The 13,936-nt window shown below is 45.8% G+C and overlaps 1 protein-coding gene across 1 annotated transcript in view; it reads left to right on the top strand.

Moving 5' to 3' along the window:
• The window catches only part of TMPRSS2 (transmembrane serine protease 2), a 54,778-nt gene that overhangs the window by 5,644 nt on the left and 35,198 nt on the right, over positions 1 to 13,936 (top strand). Inside the window, exon 2 of the mRNA XM_090061078.1 lies at positions 4,478 to 4,539. The gene's annotated coding sequence lies outside the window, so the exon portion shown is untranslated. The remainder of the gene's footprint in view (positions 1 to 4,477; positions 4,540 to 13,936) is intronic.

Raw genomic sequence — 13,936 nt, 5'->3', positions numbered from 1 at the left:
CAGCTGGACTTGGCTGCTATTGGCATCGCTACTTCCAGCTGGCCCCAGCTTGCCTGTAACAGGTGTGGCTGTCTGCTTATAAACAGCAGCAACTGCACTTTCAGGGCCCAGCAGGTTATTTGACAGGACTGATGCATCTCTGTCTAGTTTGGGCTTGACTTCTGGCTCCTGGTTCCTGCCTGGTGGTTCCCAGCTTCTGGTTTTAGACTCCAACCTAGACCCTTTTGCTCAACACCTGTCAGCTCCCAACTCCTCTGCTCCAAGCTTTCTGGCTCCAGATCCCTGTCTTCTGACTGGTGGCTCCTGGCTTGTGGCTTTGGTTTGTTAACTGTCACATCCTACTCTCTTACAATTACAGCCCTGGACCCCTTGGCCAACAGCGATCCAGTCTGGATCCTTGCTCTCTGCGCCTGACTCTGCTAGCGTGTGTCTCTACTTCAGTATCTGTCTGTGTCTTGGTTTCTTAAAGACTTTGGCCTCCTGACCTGCCTGTTCCTGATCCCCTCACTTAGGACTCTTGTCTAGATCTTATCTGCTTCTGAAGCTCTGGACTGTGACTGTATAGCAGAGGTGTAGCAAGCAAATGAAATGACTAGGCTGGGAGGGGTGGAGCACCATCCTGCTTGACCCACTCACCCCCTTGCTATTCAGATATATTATATGCCATGGTGTGGTGATTTGCTGCCTTGCTTCTGTGGCTGGACAGCAATAGCACAGGGCTTCCTCTGCTCCTGCAAAGGCTCCTGATGGAGGGAGATCTTAGCATCTCATCCTAGTCAGCACCCAGGAGGGGTGCTCTGTTTGCCCTGCCATAGTTACACTACTGCTTTCTAGGGTCAAACCCTGTCTGTCCATGTCCTGGTTGTCTCCTTACCATGTGATCAGCTATGGGCAGAATAATGCAGAACCCTCTTTCAAGATATATAAAACTTTTGATCACAGGTACAACATCTAGCATAAGAAAATACTTTTTTTAAACAACAGGGGATCTACACGTCTATTTAGCTTAACTAAAGACTTGCATCCTTGGGCAAAAAAATCTTCTGTGCTGATCTAATTTTCCAGACACCCTGACCTCTGAAGTGAGAGTTCATCTTAACTATCTCTGTCTGTCCCCTAGGGACTGTCCTCAAATCCAGTCATCAGCCCTTTGTCTTACTTTCCAGCAGGTGTGGACCACTCCCTTGCTCTCTGTTGCAACCCTAGACACTTGTCAGTGAACTCAGCAAAATGTAGGACATCAAGGCAAATAATTGTATGTTGTCTAAGCTGTTGGCCAGTGGAATACATTGCTTTCTTCCTTACCTTTACCCAGCAAGAGGCTGACGGTACCCCCTGTTTTACTCCATTAAACCGCCTTAAAGCAACATACTCTGTTGACAGAGATGTTTTCAGGGCTATCATGCTGATATAATTTCAACAGTGCTAAAAATGACAGGAAACTATTGTTAATGCAAAAGTAGAATTACCAGCAGGAACAAAAAGAGCTAAAAGAAAAAAAAAGCAAGTAACAACACACATACACACACAGGAGGATTGTATGAAACTGACTTTTTAAAAAATTTAGATATTGCCATTAGTGTCCTTTTTAAAATATTCCTCTCAGAAGAATATGGAAAAATAGTTTAAATAATTAGCAAGGAAGGATGGTCCTGTGAAAACAGCTGTTGACAATAACTATTAATATGTAACTAAGCAGAATACCTAAAAAACAATTTTTTAATTATTTGTATGACATTGTGCAGATATTTCATATCTGGGGAGATAGTTAGCAAACATACTGCAAAGTTACCGCAATTTTAGACTGCATATACAAGACTTTCCGTCATAAATGGGAAAGCTAGTAAGCCCGTGGCACTTATGATTCAACTCTTCTTGGAACATGGAATGCATTTCTGGGTACCATGTTACCTAACTGACTTCAAAAGACTGGAAGCTATTCAGAGAAGAGCAACAAAAATGATCAAAGGATGGGAGACAGAGACTAGTGAGAAAAGATAACTAACTGGAAGGAATAAGAGATGGAATGTGATACCAGTCTACAAATATTTGAATGTTGTAAATGCAGGAACTGTTTAAATCAGTATACAACCCCCTCCCCACCCCCCAAAACCCCAAAACCCACAAGTAGCTGTAGAAAAAGGGAAGCATCCAGTAATAGCAAAAATAGTTTTTCTGGTATTGCGAAGTTTTAGTCCATGAAGCAGATATCAAATCAAAAGCAGTAAAAAAAATACCACAAACAGAGAAAAAAGTCGGAAGCAGTATGGGTGACATCTTTTCCAATGGCGATGTGTAGGGGGTGCACGGGGATGCATGTGCACCCCCTGGGAGCGCTGGTGCACCCCATGACAGCAGCGTTCCCCAGTTAGGCGATGGGCCAGGGTGCAGGTGAGAGTGCTGGTACCCCCCTGAGAGCACTGGCCAGGGAGCGGGGCTGCCAGGAAAGGTGATCCCTGCGGTCCCCGCGCTGGCACTTCTGCATTGGTGCAATCGACTGTGGGGGGACTTGCCCAATGTGATCTGTTGTGGGAGGTGGGGAGAGCAAGTGCCCCCCCGACTCAGGAGGCACCAGTTGCCCATGATTTTTTCCATCCATGACTTATGCAGATACTTAGTTGAAAGAACACATCTGTCGTAGCTAGTGCTGTACACTACAAGAGATCATTAAAAAGAAAAGACTATTCTTCAAAAACCCCAAACCCAGAGGTTCCAGCTACACAGCGATTGTGTCCATCTGTACATAGTTACTCCAAAACTGCTTGCAAACTATTCAGACAATCCAAGTTTTCAGCAGCTGTTACAAACTTGACGGGGATTACCAGAAAGGGTAGTGGTGGTGGTGATGAAATCTGTCAAACCATCAATATTTCTTGCATATAAAACATTGCTAAATAACCTGGCATAAACCAAGATTTATTTTTCCCCAGTCTCTCCTACCCTTGCTCTACTCGTGCTATTTCTAATATTTAGAGATCGGTCTCAGCTGCCGACTCTAGGCAGCATGGAGGACCAGAACCCCAGAGCTGCCGAGGCTGGGTGTTGGGATTCAGCTGGGTCCCAGTTGCAGGGGGGGAGGGGAAGGGTATGACTACCCCAGGGATGTATGAAACCCCCAGGGCTGTAGATCCTAGCAACATGGTGACCACCATAGCTGCAGAAACTGGGTGCTGAAAGGCACGGCTGCCCCAGAGGTGTATTAAACCCCCAGGGCTGTGGGATCTCCCAGCCTCAGAGGTGCATGAAGCCCCTGTGGCTTGGAGTCCCACAACAGAGGGGCCCCCCAGCTGCTGGAGCTTCTTGCTGGTGGAAGGGGAGTCTGGGATAGGGCTTCCCTTGTACCAGCAATAAGGCTTGATGGGATCTGATGTATCATCCCACAGTCATCCCCCCTGCATGCATGCTGGGATCACTCATTAGATCTCATCACATCTTTACTTACACATGCAGAGGTGCCCTCAGAAACGAACATTTCAAATGGTGTGTGTGTGTGTGTGTGTGTGTGTATATATCTCCACACAGAACTTGGGCTGAGTTATACAGCCCTATTTGAACTACTTACATATATGAAGCTAGCAGGTGTACATGTTTTTTGTGGGATCAGAGCCTAAATTTTCTACTGCTTCATGACAGTATGCAGTTTCACTACTGTGCATCAAGAAAATTTAAAATATTTTTTTTGACAAGTTACCAGGAACCTGATTTTGTGCTTTTCAGTTGGTTGATCATAACATTTATTAAGATTTAATAGAGTAAATATTTGCTGCTTTAGGTTCTGGATTGTTTACTGGTTTGTTCACTTTGTTATAAGGTATAATTTTCAAATCTATATTGGTATTTACCAGACAGTTACCTACAACATGTTTGGATGCAAGTAGGGAGCTGGACCAGTATTTTGGCTGCAGCAAATCATTAATGATTTATAGTTTCCTGACTTAGTTTATCTTGGATTTAAAAGGAAGTATTACTGTTGATAAATTAGCCATATATAACTGACACAGCAAGACAACTCAAAACCTTGAATGGTAACAGTATAAAGCAAGATATGAAGACATTACCCCGCATCTTTGTAGTATACTCTATCAGAAAAAAATATCCAACCACTTTACAAAATCAGTGAGTTAAATGACACAGTAACTTTACTGACAGGTATCATTATTAACTCCTCTTTACAGAGCAGGAAACTGAGGCACAGAGCACTTAGTTACTCAAAGCCATGCAGCAACTCTGTTGCCAAACTGGAACTAAAAATAAATTCTGATTCTCAGTCATACGCTGTAGAAGATGACCATGATTTTCTGCCAGACATCATCCACAGCTAATTTGAACTACAGTATACTTTCTCAATATAATCAGTGAATACCCAAAAGGAGAATAGTGTCATAGGTCCTTGTTCCTTAGCAGGGGAAATATCAATGAACTTGAACTCAATATTCAGTGACTTCACTACTGATATTTGATTTTTTTTTCTCCATAGATTTTAAACACCTCTTTGCACAGACTTCAGGTTCCCAGGGTGAAAGCCTGCCTCCACTGAAGGTAATGGAAATTTTGCCTATTTACGTGCCAGGATTTCTAAATCTAAGATGTCAGTCTTGCTCAGGCATTAGTACTTTTTATTTTATTGGGTATTTGTTTTCATTATGATTGCCAGGATATTTGTCTGTATATGGATCAGTGCATTTACTCCAGCAGAAATCAATTAGAATCAATACTTTTGCTGTTCAGGTTGTGGTGCCGGCAGTGGCTGAAAGTCACTGCTACCTCTATTCATAGCAGCTGTCCCAGGAGCCTGGCTGACTTGTTATGCCTCTGGTTGGCACTAAAACCAACTACCAACCTGTTTTAACTGGCCAGTCATGCTTGATTTATGGATGCTTCAGTAACACAAAGCAGCCAGCACATGCCAGTGAATCTGGCCCCTTTGTGCAGTTATACAATACAGAAAAGTTGTTATGCATTTTTTTGTTTAAAACAGACCCATCAGTATTTTGACGCAGGTTGCAGCCCAAATGCTGTTCTCAGTTACAACACAGCTGTATTTACATTGTTAGATTTCTCCGAGTGTAAAACAAGGACATTGTTTGAATTTTTATTCTCTTGTTTTTCTAGTTTTAGAGAACAGATAAGAGGCTCATTGAGACAGCCTTAGTGGCAGGTAGAGGAAAGGGAAGGTTGTTTATAACTCATGACATTCCTCTCAGGTAAGAGGGAAGAATTTCACATAAAAACTCAATTTTTCTTCCTCTAAAAACTGAAGAAAAAGAAAAACAGGTTGGGGAGGGTTATGAAACATTGTACCGTGATTAGTTCTGAGTCCTAATAATTGACTCAGCCCTGCACAAAATGAAGAGCTACAGCCTGATTCCAGCAGGTCCTAAACAAAAATCCTCGTTCTTTCCTATGTGGGAATAACCTATATGTAAGACAGGAGACTCAGTATCAATGTGTAGGGCTTTCCATTAATTTTATTGTCTGGGTGCATGAGAGGGCAAGGGATTGTCCTTCATTTTCTCTGTGGAAGGAACAGAGAATCCAACACCCCCAAGCTCCAAGACCTACAAGAGACCAAGTGCAACACTGCTGTCACTTGAACAATTTCTTTTGCACCTCTTGAAGGAAGAAGAGAATTCTCCTGGACCCTCTGCTTCAAGCATGTGGGGCTTGAGAGACAGAAAGTGCACATGCATGTACATATGCACACTCCCTTTTCCATGGGTACATGCTTCTTTTCTCACAGCTAGCTAGAAGAAAGATAATTTATTTAAATAACCCACATATATCATGGCCTTTCAGCATGTCTTGTTTTGGTCATGCCTACAAAACTGCCTCCTTTTTTTCTCCATATGCCTTCCACAGTGAGAGGGTTAAAGCAAAGGATTCTGATTTTCCTAGAGATTCACTTCCTACTCAGATTATATATGTAAATGCAGTCAGAAAGAAGAAAGATGGTTCCTTATCAACAGTGAAAGAAGAGTTAATGGTTAAAAAAGAAATGCATCTGTTATTAAAGGACTGACCTATGCCTTTAGAATAATTTATCTAGAAGCATTTCTGGAGTGCCCATGACCAATATCTAGATGCTGTTTAATGTTCTTTAAAAAAGGTCCTTGAACCAAGAAGACTTCTGTTGAGAAGGTTTCATCTTCAATTCCCAAATCTTAACCTAGGTGCTAATAAACATGAGTGTAACATTCAACAGCAATCTAAACAGCAGAGCAACCTACACACTGATTATCCCAGCATTAACAATTTGGGAGAGTGAATGAAGATAAATGCATTGCTTGGATGATGAGTGAATGTGCAACATGAACATAATGCATATGGTAAGAACCATGTCATAAAAATCTAAGAAAGTCATATGAAGATGGAATGATAGCCTATAACTGGCATTCCTATTATTAAGACACTGCTGAAATATAAATCTGGGTACCCAATAATAAAATATCCATGTCTGGAAATACTGGTTAGTAGGTCTACAAATAAGTGTCAAAATGGAATAATGATTAGTACATGTAGAAAGAATTTAGAAAAATACTACTGGGACACATGTCACGTTACATTACCAGTATACATTAATCAGACATCTGACACACTCATTAGTTCAGGTTCCCAGATGTATAAACCAGCAGAGGGTTGTTAGGTTCAATGCAGTTGTACTGGGGTGCAGATGTACTATGACCATGGAGTGATTTACCCCAGGTTTTACTCTGTAGATTGTGGCAGACATGCCACCAGCTTTCCCAACCTAGCTGCCAAAGTAGGTGCTATTACAATGGATGGTCACATGGCCTCTCTCAGGATGAAACTTACTATGGACAAATATTTCATATTTACATGGTAATTTTACTGCATGGCAAAGTTACCACACATTTTTCAAAGGGTAATTTTAGTCTGGATCAGAGTGATTTACTATGCAGCAGGACCATATTTCATGTGTCTGCTCTATTCTTAGGATGTAATAAAAATCAATTTACCACATATTAAACATGTCAGGTGTGCACACCCTAAGTTAGAAGGGCTGAGAATCTGGTCCATTATTTAGGAATTTACAAAGTAATTTGGATACCAGTTAAATATTTAATGCTCGTCTGTCAAAATTAAACACACCTGTATGTGTCAGAGCCCCCCCTAGATTTTATGTTTGTAGTGCCACGAATTGTGTAAACTTAAAAAAAAAGAGTGAGCTATGGGCAATCACATGATAAAAGCCCCCTGGCTGGAGTGTGACAAAGTCACAGTCTCCAGCCATGGAAGGATAGAGGGCTCCTTGACTCCAAATGTCACTAGGACTTTAAAGAGCATGTGGACATCGTGGGGCTGGGTCATGGATAGATCTAGGATTTGGAAAAGGATGGGGGGCAGAGGCCACAGGAATTGTCCCTCAGACCATGAGGAATGGGGCCAGAGTCCCTGGGCCAGTGAGGAACGTGGTGGGGAGCAGTGAAGTGCTCCACTGTTGCTACTGTCCTCAGTTGAGCCCAGCCCCTGTGTGCAGCCACTCCCTGCAGCCCATAGCTGAAGTGGGGCAGGACCAATTCTGGGGCATCAGGCAGTCAGGTAGAGAGGCCTCAGTAAGTGGGATATAGTGCCTCAGTCAGTGGCAGGTAGATCCCTTGTTCCTCGTGACTTGCTCCCCGGAGTCCCTTGTCAACCTGGGCGATCCAGCTGCAGGGAGCAGCTGTGCAGGGTGCCAAGCTCAGCCAGGGATATTGGCAGTGGTGGCTGGGACCCTCTTTCCTGCCCCTGCTCCCTGTCCAGCCCCACTGGGTGTCCCCTGCCAACTTGGGGGCTCTAGTTGCAGGAAGAAGCTGTGTAGGATGCTAGGTTTGGCAGGCAATAATACTTGCAGCATGAAGAATTCCTTTTCCTGGCCCTGCTCCCTGCTGGTTCTCCCACCCTCTCCTACGTCATACACTGGCTGGGAGCAGAGGCAGGGAGAGGGAAACCCTTCTGTCCCAACTGAACTCAGCACCCACCCCCCAGCTCTCCCCACAGCCTCCAGCTCAAGCTGGACAGGGAAGCTCTGGGGCTTCTTCCCAGCAGGGAGACATCAGTGACAGCCAATGGGTTCGCCCTTCTTGAGCCCACCACCTGCCCGGCCTTGCTGTGTGCCCGGCACCAGCCTGGGAGCTCCAGCAGTGCTACATGGACGGAGCTCAGCAGAAGTGGTACCCAACAGGGCTGGAACTGCCTGCATTCCAGCTGCTGCTACTGTGGTGCAGGTGCTGCCTGCTCCCTGTACCCCAGCTGCAGACCTTTCCAGCACAGCATGGGCTCTCTGGGGCCCCCAGTCTGCTGCCTCCTCCAAACCAGCTCCTGGAGCTCATGTCCTAGTTGCCCTATCTAGGTATGCTAGTGCAGGGAGCCCAAGCTGCATTAGGAAATGCTGATGTTGCGGGGCTCAGATGGTCCTTGAAATTTTCCATTACAACCCCCACCCCTACCCTGCTCTGCCCAGAGAACGGTAGTAGCTCTCTACAGCCAGCATGGAGTCAGAGAGAGCCTGGAAGAGTCATGCCAACTCCCACACAGCCACCTCCCAGAAGAGCTGCATGAAAAGCCAGCTTCTCCCTATACCAGTGGTAAAAAAATCACATTGGGGTGTGACTGCACTACTGTATTGCCCCTATGCTGGGTAGGAACTTTCCACTCCCACAATCTCACATTAAAGAGGGCGGGTACTCCTGGACCTGGAAGCTGCTCTCCTGTCATGCAGCAATGGTAGGGTTAGCATAGCATATGTCTGCATTTTCCTGGACATGTCCTCTTTTCAGGTCCTCCTACCTCTGCCTGAGCGTTTTTTTGAAGTATGAACAAACATCCAGGATTTTGCTCTGCTAGTCCTTTTTCAGCCTTGATGTTTGTAGAACTGCATTTCCTGGCTTGCCCTAGCAGTGTATGTATTTACCAGGGATCTGGGTTTTCCGTTTGCTGTGGAAAAGTGTGGATTTTCCTCCTTAAAGGGGGAAACCATGGGTTTCCCCTTGCAAGCTGGCAGCCTTCCAGCCTGCAAGAAGCTGCTTGGGGTGATTGGCGGCAGGGAGCACCATGCCACACAGTCACATGGCTCCATAGGGCCAGGAAGGGTGGTGGGAGCTGCTGCGCTTTGGTCTGGTTAGGATGCGGGCAACTGGGGGTCCCCTTTGGCAGGGCTGCAGGAAGCAGGGAGCTGCAGGTCAGGAGTGAGGGGCACCAGAAGGAAGCGGGGGGGGGGAGCTGTAGGTTGGGACTGAGAGGTAGACACCAGCAAGGCCCGGGGGGGTCGGGGTACTGTGGATTGGCAGTGAAGGGCACCAGCAGGGACAGGGAACTGTAAGTTAGAAGTGAGGGGCATGACCATAGCCTGGGGTGGGGTCTGTGGGTTGGGAGTGAAGGGACCTGGTGGGGGGGCATGCTGTGGCTTTATTTGTGTTTTACATTTAATTTCTGAGGCAATAACACTTGTTATTTACTGTAACAGTTAGAAACTGCCACCCTTCCCAATCATATTACCTCCCACCCCTGACAAGTGTCCTCTTTTCTGGAACTGGAAATATGGTAACCTTTAAACAATGGTAATAGGGCTGTGTGCAAGCCTCCCTGACAGAAAGCTAGTCATTCTTCCTCCCTCCTTCCCCTTTGGAGGTGGGAGAGCAGAGCACTATGGGATAGTGGAGGGTCTAAGTAACATGCCATGTGTTAATATTAAGGCAGGTACCTACCCACCACAAAGAAGTTCCATGTTCAACAAGTAACTTCTATAAGGTGCGTTTGCCATTTTTATCAAGGGATAATTTTCTCTAACATCTGACAAGTTATGAGTTAAACACACAAAACTCGCATTAATTGCACGACAAATATTATGCCTGCCAGGAGCCTCAAGCTAAGCTCATCATATATAGATTTTAAAGTCCTATTGTTGTGTCACTCACTCGGTTTTTCTACCCTTTAAAATTAAATTAACTCCATTCATTGGAAACACTCACACTCCTATGCTTTAGAGCTGTGTAGCTTATACCACCCACTAATACCTCTAGCTGTTCAGCAAGGTATTTGGGCAGATCCAAATGAAGAGACAACAGTTCTTGAAGAGTAAAAGAAATATCCTCAGGTACAATTAAACACAGCCAAGAACTATATTTCCTCTCTCGCTCATTTATGAGTAACATCTTCCAAGAAAAGCAAGGAAGATTTTCTAAGAGTTTCTAAAATGGAAGATAAAAATGCATGAAGTTGTTTTATGAACTTTGGTCTCTTTTTACCTGAGAAAGAAAAGGGACAACGTGTATGTTGCGTCCTTGAAAGTCACTGTTAGCATATGTCAATGTCCTCTGAGAGAACAGGATCAAGAAAGCTATCAAAGCGGCCATCCCACTTCAGATCCCAAAAGCTTAACCTCTGGATGTCACCAGCAGACGAGCTGAGAGGACTGAGGAAAGACAGCACATCACACAATCAAGACTGAGGAACCCTCTGTTGCTTATGAAAGCTTATGCTTATGCTATCTGAATTACTCAGCCCACAAGGCCACTCTGCCCTGACTTCTACCCAACTTCAGATTAAACACACCTAACTAAGTATCTCTACATAACTAAGCATAACTTAGCAATGATAGCATTGATGTTGCAGTAATATAAAATGTATCAAATATTTTCTGCATATTTAGCGTTGTACTCAGGTTGTCCTTAGTTAGGGAAGTTAAAAAGGGAGGAGATGGGAGACATATTTTTGCTCATAGGTCTGGATTCAGCTACCCAGTAGGTTCTTAAAGATGAATTCAGGGTTCAAATTTTGCGATTGGGCGTGGACCTGAAAACTCTTGGGACTGGAAATGTGGTGGGGCCTTATCCACTCCAACTGGACTCTGTCCACAAAAAGCCAGTTAAAAAAATGTCAGACTTACTAACAGGAGCAAGAGACACAGGCCACTTTAAGCACATACAGCCTACTCCACTTCACATTGTTTGGGCACCCAAAACATTCATCAAGCCCAAGTGCAGAGTTAAGCCCTTTGTCTTCTCTTGGTTGACCACTTAACACTACAATCAACTCTACTGGGTGTAAATTAGGGGAAGAGAAGCCAGGTGTTCCAGCTTTGTTATGCTAACAAATCAGGACCTTCCCAATTCAGGGAGAGATACTCCCAGCCTAAGGGTCTACTGTTTGTTTACCCAATTAAACAGCAAGGATAGATGTCCAGCAGTTTTTTAAAGATGCTATGTCAAATAAGATTAAAAGGCAAATGTAGGGATTTGTCCAGCAACCACAACACCGAGATTAAGACAAACAATATAGGGATTTGTCTAAGACCTCCTGCCTCAGGTAGGGGGTTGGACTAGATGCCCTCTGTAGGGCGTCCTCAGCCCTGCTTCTCTAGGATTATTCTATGAACAGCTCTCCCAATTGGTCCAATAAAAAAAAACAACCCTTGCTTCTTGGTTATTTCCTGGACCATCACAATACCAACCCACCTCAGTATAAATGTAGATTTTGTTTAAAAGCTGTTCTTTGAGACAGAGCAGTGGGCCTTCAATCCAAGGCTGAAAAAGCAACTATTGCTGAAAGACAATGTTGAGTTTAAGGTGATGGATTGTATAGGATGGTTTGGCTAGGGATGATCCTGCCTCAGGCAGGGGTGGGGGGTTGGCCTGTTTGATCATGGACTTATCCTATCACAAAATACTATAAACTGATTTCTCTGCACAAATAAAAAGAGAACAGGAAGGGGAATGAGGTCATAGATGCATATCAAGGGATCCAGAAGGGGACACAGATCAGAGCGTGGGCTAGCTAGTGCCCACTGCCCCCTAAATGAGTCAAGGGAGCCTGTGGACATTGACCAGTGAAACTGTCCTGAGACCTGAGCGGAGGAGTGACAGGAAGACAACCCCACACGTGCCCAGGTTCCCCCTGACCAGAGCCTCCTTCCTGCTCTTGTAGATGGCCAGCTTGGCCGGGGCCAGGGCCAGGGCCAGGAAGAGGTTGCCCAGGCCTAGTGTCTATTTTCAAGGGATCATGGGTCAACGCCCACCATGAAAACCTATAAGCCACCCTTAAAAAGGGAGGCCACTGAGAATGCAGCAATGGATTTCTTGGGACAAAATAACAAAGAAAACAAGGAAGGGAGGGAGGTCACAGGTTCAAAATTAGGGATCTGGAAGGCACACTGAGAAGAGCACACCAGCCAGTGCCCAGTGGTCCCCAAACCAGTCCAAGGAGCCAGGGGACACTGCCCAGTGAAACTCTGCCCAGAGCTGTCAATGGACCAGGGACAGGAGAGTGGTCCTGTAGCCTCTGAGGCTGCATCCAGCCAGAGCCTCTCTCCTGGTCAGATGGATCAGTTTGGCCAGGGCCAGGCATATTTGTCACCTTGAGGGACATGGGTCAAGGCCCACCAGGTAACCTATCAGCCTCCCTCAGATGGGAAGGCTACAGATAAGAGGACAACAGATTACTGGTGACAAATAATAAAAAAAAGAGGGACGGGAGTGATGGTCAAAGGTTAATAACTAGAGTGCCAAGGGGAGACACTGAGCAGAGTACACCAGACACCACCCACTGGCCCTTGACTGAATCCAAGGAGTCAGTGGACACTGCCCAGTGATACTTTTCCTGGAGATGGGAACAAACTAGGAAAGGAAAGTGACCTCGGGGACTCTCCTGCGCTAGAGCCTCCTTCTTGGTCAGGTGCATAGCTATCTTAGCCAGGCCCAGGAGGAGGTTGACCAGGAGGTCCCAGAGCTTAGTGGGGCCACCGAGGGGAAGCGCCTAACAAAAAAGGTACAGGGGGAAGCACAGGCAGCAGGAGGCTCTGGAGGAGGCAGAAGTGGGGCTGGCACCAGGGGCTCTCTCTGTTGGCAAAAGGTGCAGGGGTGGGGGTGTCAGGCAGGGGCTGGCTGAGGTGGCCTGTAGAGGCACCTTCCAGCCCCTGCTGCTCCCAGACAGGGCTGTGTTCCTCCAGGAAGATGAGAAGGTGCTGGGACTGCTAGCCCCAGAGAAAGGGGTCTGGGGAGAAGGTGCCCTTGTTTTTTCAGGGGGGTGGGAAGGGGGTTGGAAAATTTTTCATGTTCCAAGTCAAATCAGCTAAATCAATTCCGTCAGTCAGTCAAGAACCATATGTGGCCCTACAACTGGCAAACATCCTCCACCCCAACCCGGGGCTTCTGATGCTTCCAAATCCTTTGGCAGGCATCCCATGTGCAGGCCCAAGCCCGGAGGCTTGGGGCTCCGATGACCCCAAGTTTCACTTGCCCTCAGCCTTATGGCCACAGGAACAAGCTAGAGAGAAGTTTCCTATTTCCATAAAGTTGGCATAAAGTCAAGATCTTCCCACTGGAAGTGGAAGTGGGAGGCTAACTATACATTGCCTCAGTCAGGGTACTACTCCCTGCCACGAAAGTGGGTTTCCCCTGCAACTAGGAAAACCACCTGATAGGTCATAGAATTTCCCCTGCCAGGTTGTTTGTCAGCTGCTGCGCTGGCTCCATCCACATGTGGCAGAAGGGGCCCAGCTCTCCTGCAGGGTGAGCCCCTGGGGAGCCCCCTCAGTGGTGCCCAGGTGCTAGAGGCTCTGGGTCTGGCAGGCAGGACCCCTTCCCACCCCTGTGCAGCCTGGCTGGAGGTGATGGCAGGGTCCTGCCAGGTTTTCAAGATGAAATTATCATACTGGAAGCTCAAAATTACTGTATTTGCTGAAAAACTATTGTACACTGAAAATATGCATATAAGCATGCCAATAAAACTTAGTTACTTTATATTGTTCATTATAACTCGCCAGTGAATGAATGAGAACTGGGCCATCAGATTGAAGCATTTCTTTATTTTTGAAGCAAACTCTCATAAGGAAGTGCTGACTGTGAACCCAAAAGTTAAAACTCTCCAGAATGATTTTGGTTTTGCATATGCTGCATGAATTAGCTGCCTCAAACAAAACTCCTTGGGTAGAGGCAATATC

Source organism: Crocodylus siamensis, chromosome 1 (assembly GCF_052110815.1).
Source record: "Crocodylus siamensis isolate JL-2025a chromosome 1, ASM5211081v1, whole genome shotgun sequence".
NCBI classification, from domain to species: Eukaryota; Metazoa; Chordata; order Crocodylia; family Crocodylidae; genus Crocodylus; species Crocodylus siamensis.
The sequence above is the reverse complement of the archived record's forward strand: the minus strand, read 5'-3'. Positions and strand labels throughout refer to the sequence as shown.